The sequence below is a fragment of the Tamandua tetradactyla genome, chromosome 8 (genome assembly GCF_023851605.1).
Source record: "Tamandua tetradactyla isolate mTamTet1 chromosome 8, mTamTet1.pri, whole genome shotgun sequence".
Lineage (NCBI taxonomy): Eukaryota > Metazoa > Chordata > Mammalia > Pilosa > Myrmecophagidae > Tamandua > Tamandua tetradactyla.
In genome coordinates, this window is record NC_135334.1 from 44,809,353 (window position 1) to 44,825,362 (window position 16,010).

General features: G+C 35.3%; 1 pseudogene; it reads left to right on the top strand.

Moving 5' to 3' along the window:
* The first annotated feature begins 1,103 nt into the window (after positions 1 to 1,103).
* On the top strand, positions 1,104 to 11,882 carry LOC143645079 (carboxymethylenebutenolidase homolog pseudogene; annotated as a pseudogene).
* Positions 11,883 to 16,010: the final 4,128 nt, after the last annotated feature.

Here is a 16,010-nt window from a genome sequence, read left to right on the forward strand (position 1 = left end):
TAACATTCTTTTGTGTGCCTTTAAGATTTCATGATAAATTTTCAATAATCAAATATATGGTCCTAATTTTCTTATGAGTTCTGTGGTCCTAATTTTCCAGTCTACTTAATACCCTTACATGTTTATATGAGATTATAATTGCAATGTATAATTTTCCAAGCCATTAACATCTTTATTTATATATATAAAGAAATATTCAGATTTTGTATATTACCCTAAAATTTATTGATATGAATAAAAGGAATAATGATAAGTCACATTTTCACATTGATGAGGAGTCAAATGCATGCCTATATAGATTTTTCTTTCATTATACATAAAATTATTACTTGTGTATTGGATTGAAGGAATGATTATTTTATGAGCTGGAACCAGAGTGTCTCTTAATGAGGAATTATTACTTAATTAAGAAGAAATACCTTCACAGGCTGCTTTTATTGAAGAAGATAAAGAGGTTTTTAAAAGTATGAGAATATGAATGGAAATAAGAGAGTGACAAAATAAGAGAGCAAAGGAAAATCATCGAGAGACTTGAGAGAGAGAGTGAGATTGAGAATAAGAAAGCTTGCGAGACAGCTTGGGGAAAAGTGTGGAAAGGCAGTGGGGAAGGAAAGGATGATCAGAAGACAAGAAAAGAAAGGAAGGTAAGGGGAAGAGTGGGAAGAAAGAAAGAAGACACACTTCATGGCAGGAAGCCTGCCACTGAAGACGGTCAGTGAGTAGTTTCCAGTGGTTAGATTAAAAAGGATTTCTAAATCAGAGGAGTCTAACATTTAATTCTGAGTTATCTGCATTGCTTTAAACTTCCTCAGACATATTGGTAAAATCTGATAATCTTGCTAAGTCTTATGTGGTAGGTGTAAAAAATAATTAGAATATATAATAAAGAGAACTGTAGTCTCCCCAATATTTATACTTTGGCTGCTATCCATACAGAGGGCTCAAGATCCTACAAGAGGGCACATATTCAGGACTTCTAAACAGTAAGTAGCACAAAATGAGTTTCAGAACATAACAGTCTTTGTGTGTGTGTGTGGGCTGTCTCACCTTCTATCTTACTTAGGGTTAGACATATACCTCAACACTGATCTTCGGTCTAGTTAATGAATAGCCTTGCATCCCTGGGGCTCGACTTCCCAGAGCTCAAATCCACATCTGTGGCCACACCCACCCCAACTAATCCACTGACACCTCATTCAGAACCCCCTGCTGTTCCCAAATGGTAAGTTACCCATCCCCAATGGCACGTGGACTACCATTCCCTTCCCCTATTCACTTGTGTTTGCATTAAACTAACCAATTCCCAACTACCACAGGTAGTCTACAAACCTCCAGCCCTGAACCACAGTAAAAGCAGAAGCCTAAAGCCTGTCTCACTCTGCCTGTGTGCCCCTCATCTGCTGGCTGGGTCACCAGAGCTGATGCAGCTTCCCACTGACCCTTGAGGACACTTCTCTTCCTCTGTTTTGTCCCATGTGTTATGGCCTTGGTTTGCCCATTATGTCACACCTGACCTCCACCCAGACCTAAAAATTTAAAAATCCAACTTAACTAATTTGAAACAATGAGAAAGAACAATTGCCAGGTAGGTTCTTCATGCAGGGACACACATACACACATACCACAGCCCTCTCTAAGTATATGAGAAAAAGTCGACACAAGTAGCTTATGTAAACTAGCATAAGCTAGTTTTGTATGTTTGTATATGAAAATCGAAATAGAAAAGTTTGTTTTTTTGTTTTTGTTTTTGGGGGAGGTACATGGTCCGGCAATCGAACCCGGGTCTCCCACGTGAAAGGCAAGCATTCTACCACTGAATTACCCGTGCACCCTAGAATAGTTTTAATTTCATTCTTGAGTTTTACTTTTTTTCTAGGTTTCACTTATATTTCGTTTTGTTGTAAACCTCCATTTCAAGAAATAGGTTGTTTCAGAGTCTACCAAAGTGAAAAGTACAAGAAAGTCTTTCTATCGGTATTTTAACTAACCCTAAGAATAGTAAGTGTCTAGATTATGTGAGATATTCCTTCAGTATTGCAAGTGTGGTGGAGATTTTTCTACAATCACTCCTAAATTTCAGTTTCTCTGTTTCCTAATAGAAACCTTGACAAGCTTATCAGTGAACTGTGCCTTGAAGCAATTCAAGAAGTTCAAAATCAAACCAAAAGTTAAAAAAGTAAAGATTAAATTTCTCATTTCTTGGACAAAAATTGTACTTCAGTACTTAGACATTAGTAGCAAGCTTATTATATTTCTTTTCTTCATAGAAGAAAGATTATTGCACATCATTTTCATACTCAAGAAAGTAGGTTTCCCAGAAATATATTTGCAATGCTTCCTGTTTACAATTAGTCTAGTACACCAATATTTATAGTTCTAATGATTCCTTCCATCACTTTTTTTTTGATGTGTTCATATTAGGCAGACTTTTAGGTATGAAGGGAAATATTTAAGTAGTACATCACTCTTCCAAAATATGAATGTAATCAAGGGATGTTAAAAGGAGGGGTAAGGTAATAAAAATAACCAGGGAGGGTCAGTATGTGGGTGATTATAACAAATTACCTACCTGATTAATACTCTCATTTACACACTGCAGAATTATTATAATTATCTTCCTATACCTTGAAAACTGTACCTCTCTACAAAGAAAATCAGACAACTCTCTGTAGAAAGTATAATCACAAAGGATATAGGAGCACTAGTTTGATTTAACAATCTCTATACTTTTAATTGGAAACTGAGGAAACAAATGGTTATTTTTTTTGTCAAACAATGTACAACATAATCCTTTAAAAAATATGTAAAGTTTAGAAAACAACCAAAACCTACCCTGACTTCAGTGAAACTTTGTATATGGAAACCTAGATCTTTTTAAATCAGATGGTGTTATCCCAAATGCTTATTTTGACTCCATGTGTTCTGCTAATATAAATTAAAATGTTCATGACATATAAGCCAATTGACCAGGAGGTAAAGACTCTGATCTGTTAGAATTTTCAACTTTATTTTTGTGCCTTCCATTTTCAAAATAAATGGTTTGAACTTTCCAATCCTTAAGATTTTCTAAAGATAGAGTTGAAGACATCATTATTACTGCTCTATACTTCTCTTTCCATTCATGTTTCTCAAGAGTTGCTCCTTATAATGAATATTTATAATGGGAAAATAATGATTCTTTTTAAATAAAAACATATACAGTTGGAGCAGATAGCTTCTTGTGATATAATACCCAAAAAAGTGATTTTTTAATATTAATAAACCAGAATAATTAACACCCAAACTTTACAAGTTGCTATTTTATAAAAACCCATGAATGTCATTACTGATCTGGTACCCCTGGTAAATCATCATTGTGGATTGAAACAAGTAAAAAGGGAGAGTATGTGAAGGCACTCTTGTTTCTGAACAGTACATTGGTACAAATAATGGGAGCAGGCAGTACAAATCGGCAATCAAAGATGATGGCTGGTAACAGAAGTTTTCCATGTTGATATGTTAGGGTGGTCCAACAAGTATCTTGAGCATAGTGTTAGGGCATTCAGGAATCAGGCTGAAGTGTTGTGTAGGAGAGAGCATTACATACTGTGTTAGCGCTCCCAGGGATTACTACTGGCTTGCCATTAGCAAATTGATAAAGTAGGGTTTAGAAGCATTTAGAAACAGCAGTCCTTAATTTAGAGGGGCTGGGGAAATTCATGAGACTGGAGCTTAGAAACGATGCAGTAGTACAATTAACTTAATCACAACATTGAGTCATGACTGCTACTAGGAGATGTCATTTAAAAATCTCCTAATATAGTAGCTCATAATCTGAGTACTATGTTCCATTTATTTCTCAAAGAACTCTGTAACTAAATGGATGTTTCAAAATTTAATTTATTGGAAAATCATCTCTAATTCTAACTCTAACTAGATTCTAAAATCAGAGAGCAGCTGACTTTTAGTAAGTATTCGATAAATATTTGAGATGGAATTTTTTTTTAAGTAAAAGGTTTAGATTGAACCCTGAACTGAAGAACATTGAATAGAACTTTCTTCTGTTTAGGATTTTTCCACCTTAGGGATGTGGCTTACAGCTGGGAAAGGAAAAGGCGGTAGAGTATGAGAACTGAGCTTGTCATCATAGTCTGTGAACTCGGTCTTCACCTTCTTGGACCTGCTGACTAGAAGAGCTACTAGTGGTTAGTAGAGATGGGCATGGATTTTGTCTGGGTAAATAACCCAGTATTTCATTAAACACACATGCACCAGAACATTGATGAGACAATATTAGTACTAGAGATTTTCTATACAGCACCGGACATGGATGGCAGAGGACTAAGAAAAAGAGAACAAAAGACTTCTTTGTAAGCAATAAACCTAAATGCCATTTTATCTACTCTGCTAGGCCTGAGGAAGAAAACAGGATATACAGACACACTTGGTATAAATGATGGAGATATTTTTTCCCATTCTTTTAATCAACATATTCAACATATATTTATTTCTACCAGTTGTATATACAGCAGAGAAGCTCCCCCCCCCCAAAAAAAAAACCATCCCTTTCCTATGAATCTTACATTTCAGACAGGGAAGTAGATATTAAATGAATTTAAAAATGAATATATACAATGTCATATGATGATCATTGTTATGGGGGAAATCTCTTTATTTAAAAACGTAATTCATTGAATTTATTTATTTGTTTTTGTTAGAGCAGTCATGCGGTTACAGAACAATCACGAATACAATTATCATACACAACTTTATTGTTAACACCTTATATCAGTGTCGTATATTTTTTTGCCCCAATTGATGGAAACATTTTTATAATTGTACTATTAACTATAGTACATGGTTTAACTTAGGGTTCACTGTATTGTGCATTTCCATGTATTTTTTTAAAAACTCTTATTCTAATACCATATATATAACCTTACACTTTCCCTTTTAACCACATTCAGATATATATTTCACTGCTGTTAATTATTTTTATTTTTAATGTTCTTTATGAATAAATATATTAATGCTTTTTAATCATTGGGATTTCACACTCTTTTTTCCAAGAATTTATCCAATCTTTGAGCAGTATATACTTCTGGAAAATCTTACACACTGTTTGTGCAGAAAATTGATACACGCATGTGCTCCAAACTCAAATATTAACTTTAAAGTTCTCCCCATAGCTTAAAATTGTGCATCCATTACTAAATAGAGGCGATGATGAGATGTTCATAGTATATTCAACTTCTCAAGCATTTTAAAAGTGTTGCATGTGTATTGCACTATAGAGTCAATGAGCTTATATTATTACTGTTTTTATATAATTTCACTGACATTAGGAGAGAATGCTGTTGGTTCACTGTCCTTTTGATAAAATTCTTGTCAATGGGAAATTTTCAATGTTATATTCCACAAAAGCTCAGCTAAATCTTGCATTTTGCTTATTTTGTACCAATACTGGAATGGCAGGGAAAAAACTTGTTTTTTTGGTCACTTTGCATTTGCATGGTAAAGCTAAATAAAAACAGCCATTTGAGTGCATTATGACTGACATATTCAGAAGGAAGCATGCTGCTTTCTGACTTCTAAAAGGACATGTGATTTTTACAAAAATGTTTATGGAAAATTAGAGCTTTTAGAGTTACTGTATTTCCTCTTTAGCCACACAAACTTGACAAGTAATGGTCATTAGGAATTTGTATTTTAAATAATTAGGGAAAAATAAGATTTAAGCATAAATATTATAGTGTCTACTAAAAACATTACTTTAGGAAGTACAAGGGATATCATTGTGTGAAGATAAAATAATTAGAAATACATCTTAAAATGTGAACAGGCCTAGAGTGTATAACAATAGTGAAATGTACAATGTACAAATTTTTAAAAAGTTTTTGCAGGAGGAAGAGCAAAGGATTGTCATTATTGCAGGGTGCTGAAAATAGATGACAATTAATACTTTAAAATGTCACCTTATGTGTGAGACTAAAGCAAAAAATGTTTATTTGTTACAAAATTTAGATTTTGACTAGAGCATTTCCTAATATAACTCATGTAAATAGTTTGATTGAATGTCATGAGTACTTGGAATCTCAGGTAGCACATGAGATTTTGTTGGTTTGTCCAGAGTAATCCCCCGATAAGTCCCAGAGTGATTTGATCAGTGACTGGAAAAGTATTTGCAGGCCCCCTTCGGGGAATGGTGAGAGTGGGGAGAAGTTCAACTTCCCAAAGTTGAATTCTTGATATTCTCACAAGCAGTGTGGACAACCAAAGCTATAGCCTGAGCCCCCAGTCATGGGGTTTGTTCACATGAAACTTAACCCCACAAAAGATAGGTCAAGTCTACTTAAAATTTAGGCCTAAGAGTCACCCCCAAGAGAGCCTCTTCTGTTGCTCAGATGTGGCCTCTCTCTCCAGCCAATATGATGAGCAGTCATGGACCTTCCTGGCAATGTGGGACAAAAATCCTGGAATGAGTTGAGACTCAGCATCAAAAGACTGAGAAAAACCCTAGAATGAGCTGAGAATTAACATCAAGAGACTGAGAGAACCTTCTCGACCAAAAGGGGGAAGAGTAAAATGAGACTAAGTGTCAATGGCTGAGAGATTCCAAACAGAGTCGAGAGGTTATCCTGGAGGTTATTCTTACACATTAAGTAGATATCACCTTGTTGTTCAAGATGTAGCGGAGAGGCTGGAGGGAATTGCCTGAAAATGTAGCGCTGTGTTCCAGTAGCCATGTTTCTTGATGATGATTGAACAATGATATAGCTTTCACAATGAGACTCTGTGAATGTGAAAACCTTATGTCTGATGCTCCTTTTAGCTACTATATCAACAGAAGAGTAGAACATATGGAATAAAAATAAATAATAGGGGGAACAATGTTAAAATAAATTCAGTTTGAAATAGTGGTAAGTGAAAGCGAGGGGTAAGGGGTATGGTAAGTATAGTCTTTTTTCTCTATTATCATTTTATTTCTTTTTCTGTTGTCTTTTTATTTCCTTTTCTAAATCGATGCAAATGTACTAAGAAATGATGAATATGCAACTATGTGATGATATTAAGAATTACTGATTATATATGTAGAATGGAATGATTTCTAAATGTTTTGTTTGTTAATTTTTTTTAATTAATAAAAAAAGTTAAAAAAAAATGTGAACAGGACCTGTGGTTTAAAATTGTCCATTTTTGTCTCTGATTGTACAATGTGGATTTGAATTATGTGCACAGCTTAATGAACAGGGCAGAAGCAGTAGGAGTTCAAAAGATGTTGAACAGTTCCAACCTTAAAAGTATAATTCACCACAAGAGGCCATGCCTGCCAGGAAAGCACAGCACCCTAGTACAATTGAGGATATTTATTGAGGACAGACTGAAAATATTCAAAAGTGCTGCAAGTGTTTTAACCTTTGTACTAGAGATAAACCAGTTTAAATCTTTCTACAAAATGCTTGTTCAAGCCCAACGTCATGGCACAAATTTTCCCAAGCCAGAGAGGATTTTAGGACTTTGAATTCCCTGTGTGAGTGGATTATGCATGCTTAAAGTGTAATGTTGTGTTCTCTAAAAATGAATCCTCCAAACCACATTAGCTACGGATAGAAATGATATCTTCCATTTTAGTTATTATGGATGAAAGTGAATTGTAATCAAGAAGCACTATATAAATATAATGAGTCCAAATGAGAAGGTTAGGACTCAATTCCTTTGCAACAATGTGTATTTGAGAAGCAAATAATATAGTTCTGAGACCAGGTGACAATTTTCAGGAAGTATAGTTTAGAAGATATGTCCCTTGAGATTGAGGTATGTTAGTTAAAACTTTATAAAGTGTCCCTGTAAGCTTTTGTTATTTTTAGCTTTAAAACTTCGTTGGTGGATTTTTATTCTTAGAAAAAAGAAGACAGTCATCTGGAAAAAGCTGTTGTAATCTGTAAATGCCTTGACAGAAAAGAGGGATCACTGCTAGAAGTGTTAGTAATTGTAGTAATAGCAGTGGCAGAAACAAGAGCAACTGTTTTTTTTTTTTTCTCTTTTTCTCTTTATGATATTGTAATAGGTGAGAGGCCATAGGTGCCAGAGTCTTTCTAGGCAGATCTTTTACTTCATATCATCTAGAGTCACCAAGAGGCACAATAATGAAGTGTCTCTAGAATTTGACTGACAGAATTTCAATATCCCTTTTATTTCTTAATATATTTTTTAACCTGGTCCATTCGTTTAACTTCACTGCAATCATACAATGAACAAAGAAACAGTACAACCTGACTCAAAGGATGCCATAAGGATTTAATTAGAACATACCTGATACATATAAAGCATTGAAAAAAGAAGTTAATTTTATTATCTCTCCTTTTATAGTTGAAGAAACTGAAACTTAGGTAGTTTAAACAACACTTCATTTTACATAATTAACAAGTTGTAATACCACAATTGAACCCAAGTTCTCTGATTCAAGAGGGCAAATTTTATTCACTGGTCAATTTTAGGCATGAAAATTTTGAATTATTTATGATTGATCTAGCTCAGTTATTGCTTTATAATCTGACTTAAATAAATGCTTATGCTCAAATTTACATAAGGGAAATAAAGCAATTTAGATAACATTACTGAACCCACAATAGAATGAGAAAAAATGCACTAAACAGTTAGCTTAAAACACAGTTGCATGTGCACATACTGTATGAGTATGATTCTGGTGTGACTTCAAATAATTTGGAATTAGGGGAAACAAAATCTTTACCTGAGGTAGGTGAGAAAAATCAATGTGGTAACATTTTTACTTTCTATTCCTACTTCAGTGAATCCTAAACTGGTATGTGATAAAATGGCAGTTTCTCTCCATCCGGAGTTGTAACATTAAGAATTCTTAGCCACTGTACTCTCCATTTTTCAAGATTCAAGTTTTTAAAAAGAGCATTTACCAATGCTTTGTAAACTCCATACACTAACTTAAAACATAAACAGAGGGTATTAAATGTTTCTATTCACTAGGTTAACCATCATGCTAGCCATAGTGATACATGATGAGTGAGAAAGTTCCTTTGCCTTATGGGTGTCTCATTCTAGTGGAGGGGTCCAGGGAGAAGTGGACAATTATGACTTGCCATAGGTTCATTTAGGTAGTCTTATGGGAAGACATGAAACCCTGCTTTGCCCAATATACTAGTGGAAAGTAGGTTATATTCCTCTCTGTCATTGAAGAGAAGAGCACAAATATGAGATTGAGTCAGATCTGAAAAAGACTCGTGATGTTTCATGTTATTTCCCTGAATGACTAGAGGGAAGCAGCTCAAAATTTTACAACAGACCATTCCAAATCAGAGTAGACTACTTTCGCTGTTAGACTTTGATGCTAATTTTTCTTGATATTTACAATTTTTCCATGTGGACTACTATTTTTTTTTAATGAAGTCCTTTAGTGTTTTCGAAAATCTGTGGAAACGTATATGAAAATGAATGATATGTCAGAGACCTCAGAGCGATAAATTGACGAGCATTGTACTTGTACATGGGACTTTCACTCCTAGCCCAGTGCCTCTTTTAACTAACCTGTCTTCTCTAGTGCAATTACCTTTCACAAGCCAAACAACTGACCTTTGGGAAATCAAGAATGTATCAGAATTGCATACACATAAATGCAGTATTTTGGCACATTTGATGTCCTCAATAAATATGTGAACAGCACTTTTTCAATTAGCAAGACTCTGAAAACATTTCTAAGTTATCTTACCATAATTTATCTGGGTATCTCAGATTTTGCTAGCATGTTTGAGAATTAGCCACAGTTTCTGTGTGTATGCGTGTGTATGTATGTACTGATTGGGAATGCAAGAGTGACAATTTGAATGGATTTCAAATCTCTCTAAATTCAAAAATATTAAATTAGCATCCTTGTCTAATTTAAACATCAGAAGATAGGGAGTAGAGATTTTAAGGCGTAAATTGTACAGAATTTCTGTTTGGAAGGGTAGAAATGTTTCAGTAACGGATGGTGGTGACAGTAACACAACAATGTGGATATAATTAATAGCACTCAGATATATATCTGAGTATGTTAAAAGGGGAAATGTTTGGTTGTGTATGTGGTATTAGAATAAAAATTAAAAAGAAAAACCCTTGGGACTGCATAACACAAAGGGAGAACCTAAGTTAAATCATGGATTACATTTAATCGTACAATTATTAAATTCGTGCTTTCATCAATTGTAACAAATGTACCACACCAATGCAAAGTATTAATAATAGAGTGGTTTATAAAAATTCTGTATTTTATGCATGACTGTTCTCCAGACTCACAACTTTTCTAAAAAAAATCAGAAGATGCAAACCTTTACCATTATTTACAATATCTTCGCCACTTAGAGACATTTGCAGGCCAATATCATTTAGGCTTAGAATCACTTTCTTTTTCCACTTCATTAATCTTCACAACATTATTTATTGCCCTTGTAAAATAAACATCCTCTACACAGGCCCTCCAGGAAACAGACATTTGTAGAAGAATCTGAAACGCAATGACACAGCGCCATATGGATGCAGATAGCAGGAATGGATTGGTAAATCATTTTATAATTACGTGCGTCCATGAACTTATTTGCATTTTTTCTCATAACATTTAATTCTATATATCTGAACTTATCTTCTCAAAATTATCATTTTAAAAACCATTTATCACCCTCTTCCTCTCGGTCCTCCACCTTCTCCAGCTTTCCCTCCCAGCAGCCCCCTTCCATCCTCAAAATTCTCCCCGTTCCCTCCAGGTCTCCCATCCCCTCTCCCCACTTCTTTCTCTCATTCTCCCCACCTTCTGTCCAGGCCTGTCTCCGTCCTCCTACCAGCCCTCTCTTCCCCACCTCTTCCCAAATCTTCCCTCCACAGCTCCTGTCCCAGCACTCCCACCCTCTGGTACCTGCATCCTCACGCGCCCCCCCCCGCCCCCCCCCCCCGAGTCTCGGGCTCCTGAGTTCCCTGCAGCCTTTGGACCCTTGTCCACTTCTCAAGGAAACGGAGGCGCCTCCTGCTGGGTTGGTCCTGCCCTCTCTGTAGCCCCAGCGCAGGTGCGGAGCCGTTTAAAGGCCAGGTCGGGGCTTACGCGGCGGAGTCGCAGAAGCCTCTTCCAGCGCTGATGGAAGGGACAAGTTCAGTACTTGAATATTTGCATTGGTCAACGAAGCTAGTCCTTGTCCCTGTGACACTGGCCGTGGGGATGGGGCCCGAAGTTCAAGTTGAGCATATCATTGACTATGTCAGCAAATCCCTCACTGACATTGTAAAAGCTGTGATTATCATCTATGATATATACGGCTAGCAATTGCCAATTATCAGGTATATGGCAGACATGATGGCAGCAAATGGGTATGCAACTGTGGTCCCAGACTTCTCCACAGGCTAACAGCCGTGGTGCCTCTCTTATGACTGGTCCTCCTTCCCCGAGGGGGTGAACATGAGAAACCCTGGGAAGATAAAGAGGTAAATGTGGTCTGGAAGTAGCTGAAACAAGTGTCATGACAGAAAATCAGCATCGTCGGATTCTGCTGGGGTGGCATGATTGTCATGTGGTGACAAAATACTCAGAATTCAGGGCAGGGGTGTCTTTCGATGGCTTTGAAGATATACAGTTTAAAGATGCCCACATTATTTATTTTTGCTGAAAATGATGCTGTGATTTCTCTTGAGTAAGTTTTTTGTGGACCCAGAAGTTGAAAGAACAATGAAAATTTGAATATCAGGTTAAAACGTTTTCTGAGCAAACTTATGGCTTTGTACATAGAGAAAGAGATGATTGTTTACCTACAGACAAATCCTATGTTCAGGAGGCAAGAAGGAATCTGAGTGGCCAGTGCAAGCTTTCTCAAGAGCTTTCATTTGACAATTTAATTCTAAATATTTAGATTGCTTAGTTTAATTTTCACCTTACATAAAATAGATCAAAAAATCAAAGATCATTATTTCATCTGAAACACAAATATGCTAGTAAATATTCATGTATAAAATTATTTGAACCCATTTTTAATATGTACATACAAGTAAAAAATAAATCAATAGGTGAGTACTTGCAGAGGTTGAACGATAGCATAATGTCAGAACTATCAGTAAAAACCACCCTGACAGCCTGGGTGCAGCCTTTTTGACCCTTACTTGAATGCATCCTCTAAAATGACTAATGCAGCAAAGCCAAAGGACATGAACTGCAAACTCAGGTTGATCAAAAGTCCTGCTTAATTAGACATTTATCTTTGTCCTAATAGAGCTGAATGTGTTGTGTTCATATATTGAGATTAAAATAGAGTTCAATTGCCCTAATTATGTTAAGCTAATAAACTTATTTTTTGTAAAAAAAAGAAAAAAAACCACTGACACAGAAATTGAGAACTGAAGAAAGAGGAGGAAGTCACAAGGTTCCAGGAATCACTTGAGTATCTTTACCAGTTCAGAGACCACTGACAATCTTTGTAAGTAATTCTTAAGTAACTAGAAAAACAGAATAAGAAAACTAAAGACAACAACAAAATCAGAGTTGATCGTGTAGAAAATGCTTGCAAATTTCTCTGCATTCACTCATTCAATAGACATGTTTATGTTCATATTTTAGAATCAAATCTGAATAAACAACAATGAATAAGACAAACCTGCACTCAAGGAACTCCCAGTTTTGTGAAAGAGAAAAAAGGTAGACAGGTATAATAGTGTGTGGTGATCACTAAAATCAGCACAGAGTGCTCGAGGACCACATTAGAGAAAAGTCAGATTTTGGCAAAAGTGGTGGAGCCACTGGTAGGAAAAGTTTGTACCTTCAGTCGTATAGTGTTTTCCCCTCCAGCTAAAAGATTGACTTAATATCAAATATTTATCATTTACTTTAACACTGTACTATAAAAAATGTTCTTGGGTTTTCAGAAGTTAATACCAAAAGTCAAATGGCCCCATGTAAGTAGGAAATCTGGTCCATTCATAGATCAAATTCATCGACAGTCACTATTGATTTATATGCCACTCACTGTGCTAAATCTTTACAGACTCTGCCTCATTTTCATCTCCACAGAAACACTTGGTGCTAGATGTAACTGTTACTTCCATTTTGTGTGAATAATGCAAGGGATTGAAGAGTTAAATATCTTACTAAATTTCACATTTTTGGTAGGTAGAGAAGCCAGGACTTAAACCCAGTCAGGCTGATTTCGGTCTTAAACTTCTACACCGTGTTGCCTTAAACATGACAGTAGACTTCTTCCCTTCATACCGACATGATACTGGACAGCTTGTCTCCTTTGTTCCATAAAAATATTTGGAAAAAGTAATGGATTATGAATGATTAACACTGTCCATTTTAATTTTTCATCTTGGCTTAATGAAGTTTAGAAGAGAAAATACCTAATAAGACTCAAACAGTAGAAAAATCAATAAACATAGTTATAATATTCACAGTAATGGAAGACCACAGCCATCACTTTATTTCAATCTAATATTTATGGCTCACTAATGAGTCTAAAGCATTGTTTATAATTATTACTTAGATAACCTTATAAAATAATAATCTTTATATAGTTATTCAATGATGTCTACCTAAATTATTATCTTGCTTAATAGTATCTATTCAGTTTAAGGAGCACTGTCTGCTTTATAAGATTGTATTGAAAGGTTTAAAGTTGACTATAAAAGCCTCAACAACAAATTATTTTGTGAATGAAAATTATATAACTGGTCAATAACCAGTTTAAAGTTTATTTTCATAGCTTTGTTTCTCTTTAAGATCATCTTGCTCTTGAATGGTTCAGGCTGCACTGAATCTTTTCTTTTCAGAAAGATTCAAGTCCAATGCCCAGTGATATATGAGTAACATATGATGCCATTGTTGTATTAAAGAGACAGACATCAGAATTCAGAGAGGATATGGCAGCTGGAATTTGTGGGGTAAAACATTCGAGAGGAAGAAGATAGATAGTTAAAAAACTCCAGAAATCTTCAAATACCACCTTTGAGTCTCTTGCTAAATATAAAATAGGCCTGCATAATGTGAAATTCCATGAGGCTGGGAAAGGATGATCAGAAAATCTGTAAGTTGAACAATAGCCACATGGAACTGGGAGGCATTCAAGTTCCAACCAGCCAGTGTTGAAATCCTTCAAATTCCTCATTAACACTAATAGCATCTAGTAGACACCCCAGAAGGGACATGCCTTTATCTGGAACAAAGGCCTCTCTGCTCCCAACAAAACAAAAATAAGTCACAAAAAGATCAAAGTGATCTTAAAGTAATTTAGGTTCATATAGAAGTAACACTCATTAATGACAAACAAAAAAATAGTGTTAAAAAAATAAACTCTGCAATGTACAGTCTCTGACAAAAAAAATTGGTAGATATGTCAAAAAGCAATAAATTGTCCTCCAAAACTAGGGGAAAAATCTGTAACCAGGAGACCCAGTAATGACAAGATTGTGAGACTGACAGACAAAGATTATGAAGTAGCTATTATAAATATACTCACAGAACAACAAAAAAACATTAAAAGAATAAGGAAAGAAATGGAAGACAAAAAACAGAACTAACTGGAACTTCCAGAGATGAATATATATTGTGTGAACTGAGAAATTTTGGGGGTGGGATTAATTGCATATTTTTTATTGCAGAAGAAAAGGTCAATGAACAGGAAGACTTGGTAATAGAAACTAACTAAAGTAAAATAGAGAAAGAAAAATGAATGAACAAAAGTGAGTTGAGCGTCTGTGTTCTGTGGAACAATACCAGTTGGTCTAACTCACGTGAATTGGAATCTCAAAATAAGAAGAAGGAATGCAGAGACAGAAAAAATGTATTTGAAGAAATAATGACTAAAGTTATTCAAATTTGATAAACTATAAGAACTAGTCCAATGCACAACCATATTCAGACATTTTAACACATCTCAGTAATGGATAGATACTCAAGACAAAAAAAGTCAAGGTTATGAAGCTTCAACCGGTTTCTCATAGGAAAATTGCACTAGGGGAAGCCAGTTATCACGTGTGATGGTTTGAAGCTGTATGTATCCCAGAGAAGCATGTTTTTAAATCTAATCCATTCCTGTGGTCGAAGACCCATTGCAAGTAGGACTTTTTGATGAGGCTGCTTCAGTTAAGTTGTGACCCACCTCATGCAGGATGGGTTTCAATCATGTTAATGGATCCTTTATAAACAGGATGAATACAGAAAGAAAAAGCCATGGAAGCAAGAACTGAAAGCAATAAAACCTGGAAGAGAAGGAAGAGACCCTCAGAAGCAGCCATGTGTTCTGTCATATGGCAGAAGAATTAAGAATCACTGATAGCCAATCTTTGGGAAGAAAACATCACCTTGATGATGCCTTGATTTGGAAATTTTTCTCAGCCTCAAAACTGTAAGCTAATAAATTCCCATTGTTAAACCAATGGATTTCATGATACCTGCTTTCAGCGGCCTAGAAACCTAAAATATCATGTAAGAAGCTCAACAACTCTGAGACTGGCATCTGAAAAGACCATATTGAGGCATTCTACTTAATAGCTCCCGCTGAGCTCCTAGCAGGCAACCAGCATCTTCACACAGCTATATAAGTGATCCATATTATATACCAACCAAATTGAACCATTAAGTAACTGCAGCCCCATGCAACATTTCATTGTTATTCCATGAGATGACCCTATCAAGAACTGGCCAGTTGAATACTTCCCAAATTTCTGACCTATAAAATGAAATCATAGTTTAAAGCCACTGAATTTTGGTTTTTTTGTTGTTTTTGGTTATGTTGCAACTCATAACTGGAACAATAATCAAATTCATGTTTTAAAATCTTCATACACATACACACACACACATTCACAACCACTAGTCAAAGATGATTTCAACTGTAATTTCTACCAAAATTAAAAAAAAAAAGAAACAATGCAAACACTTTCAGAGATCAGAATAAAGGTAAAGGGGTATATTCCTATATTATTTCATAATGATAACTTTGTTATAGGAATCTGATAAAGACATGAGTTGAAAGAGGGATTAGAGTTAA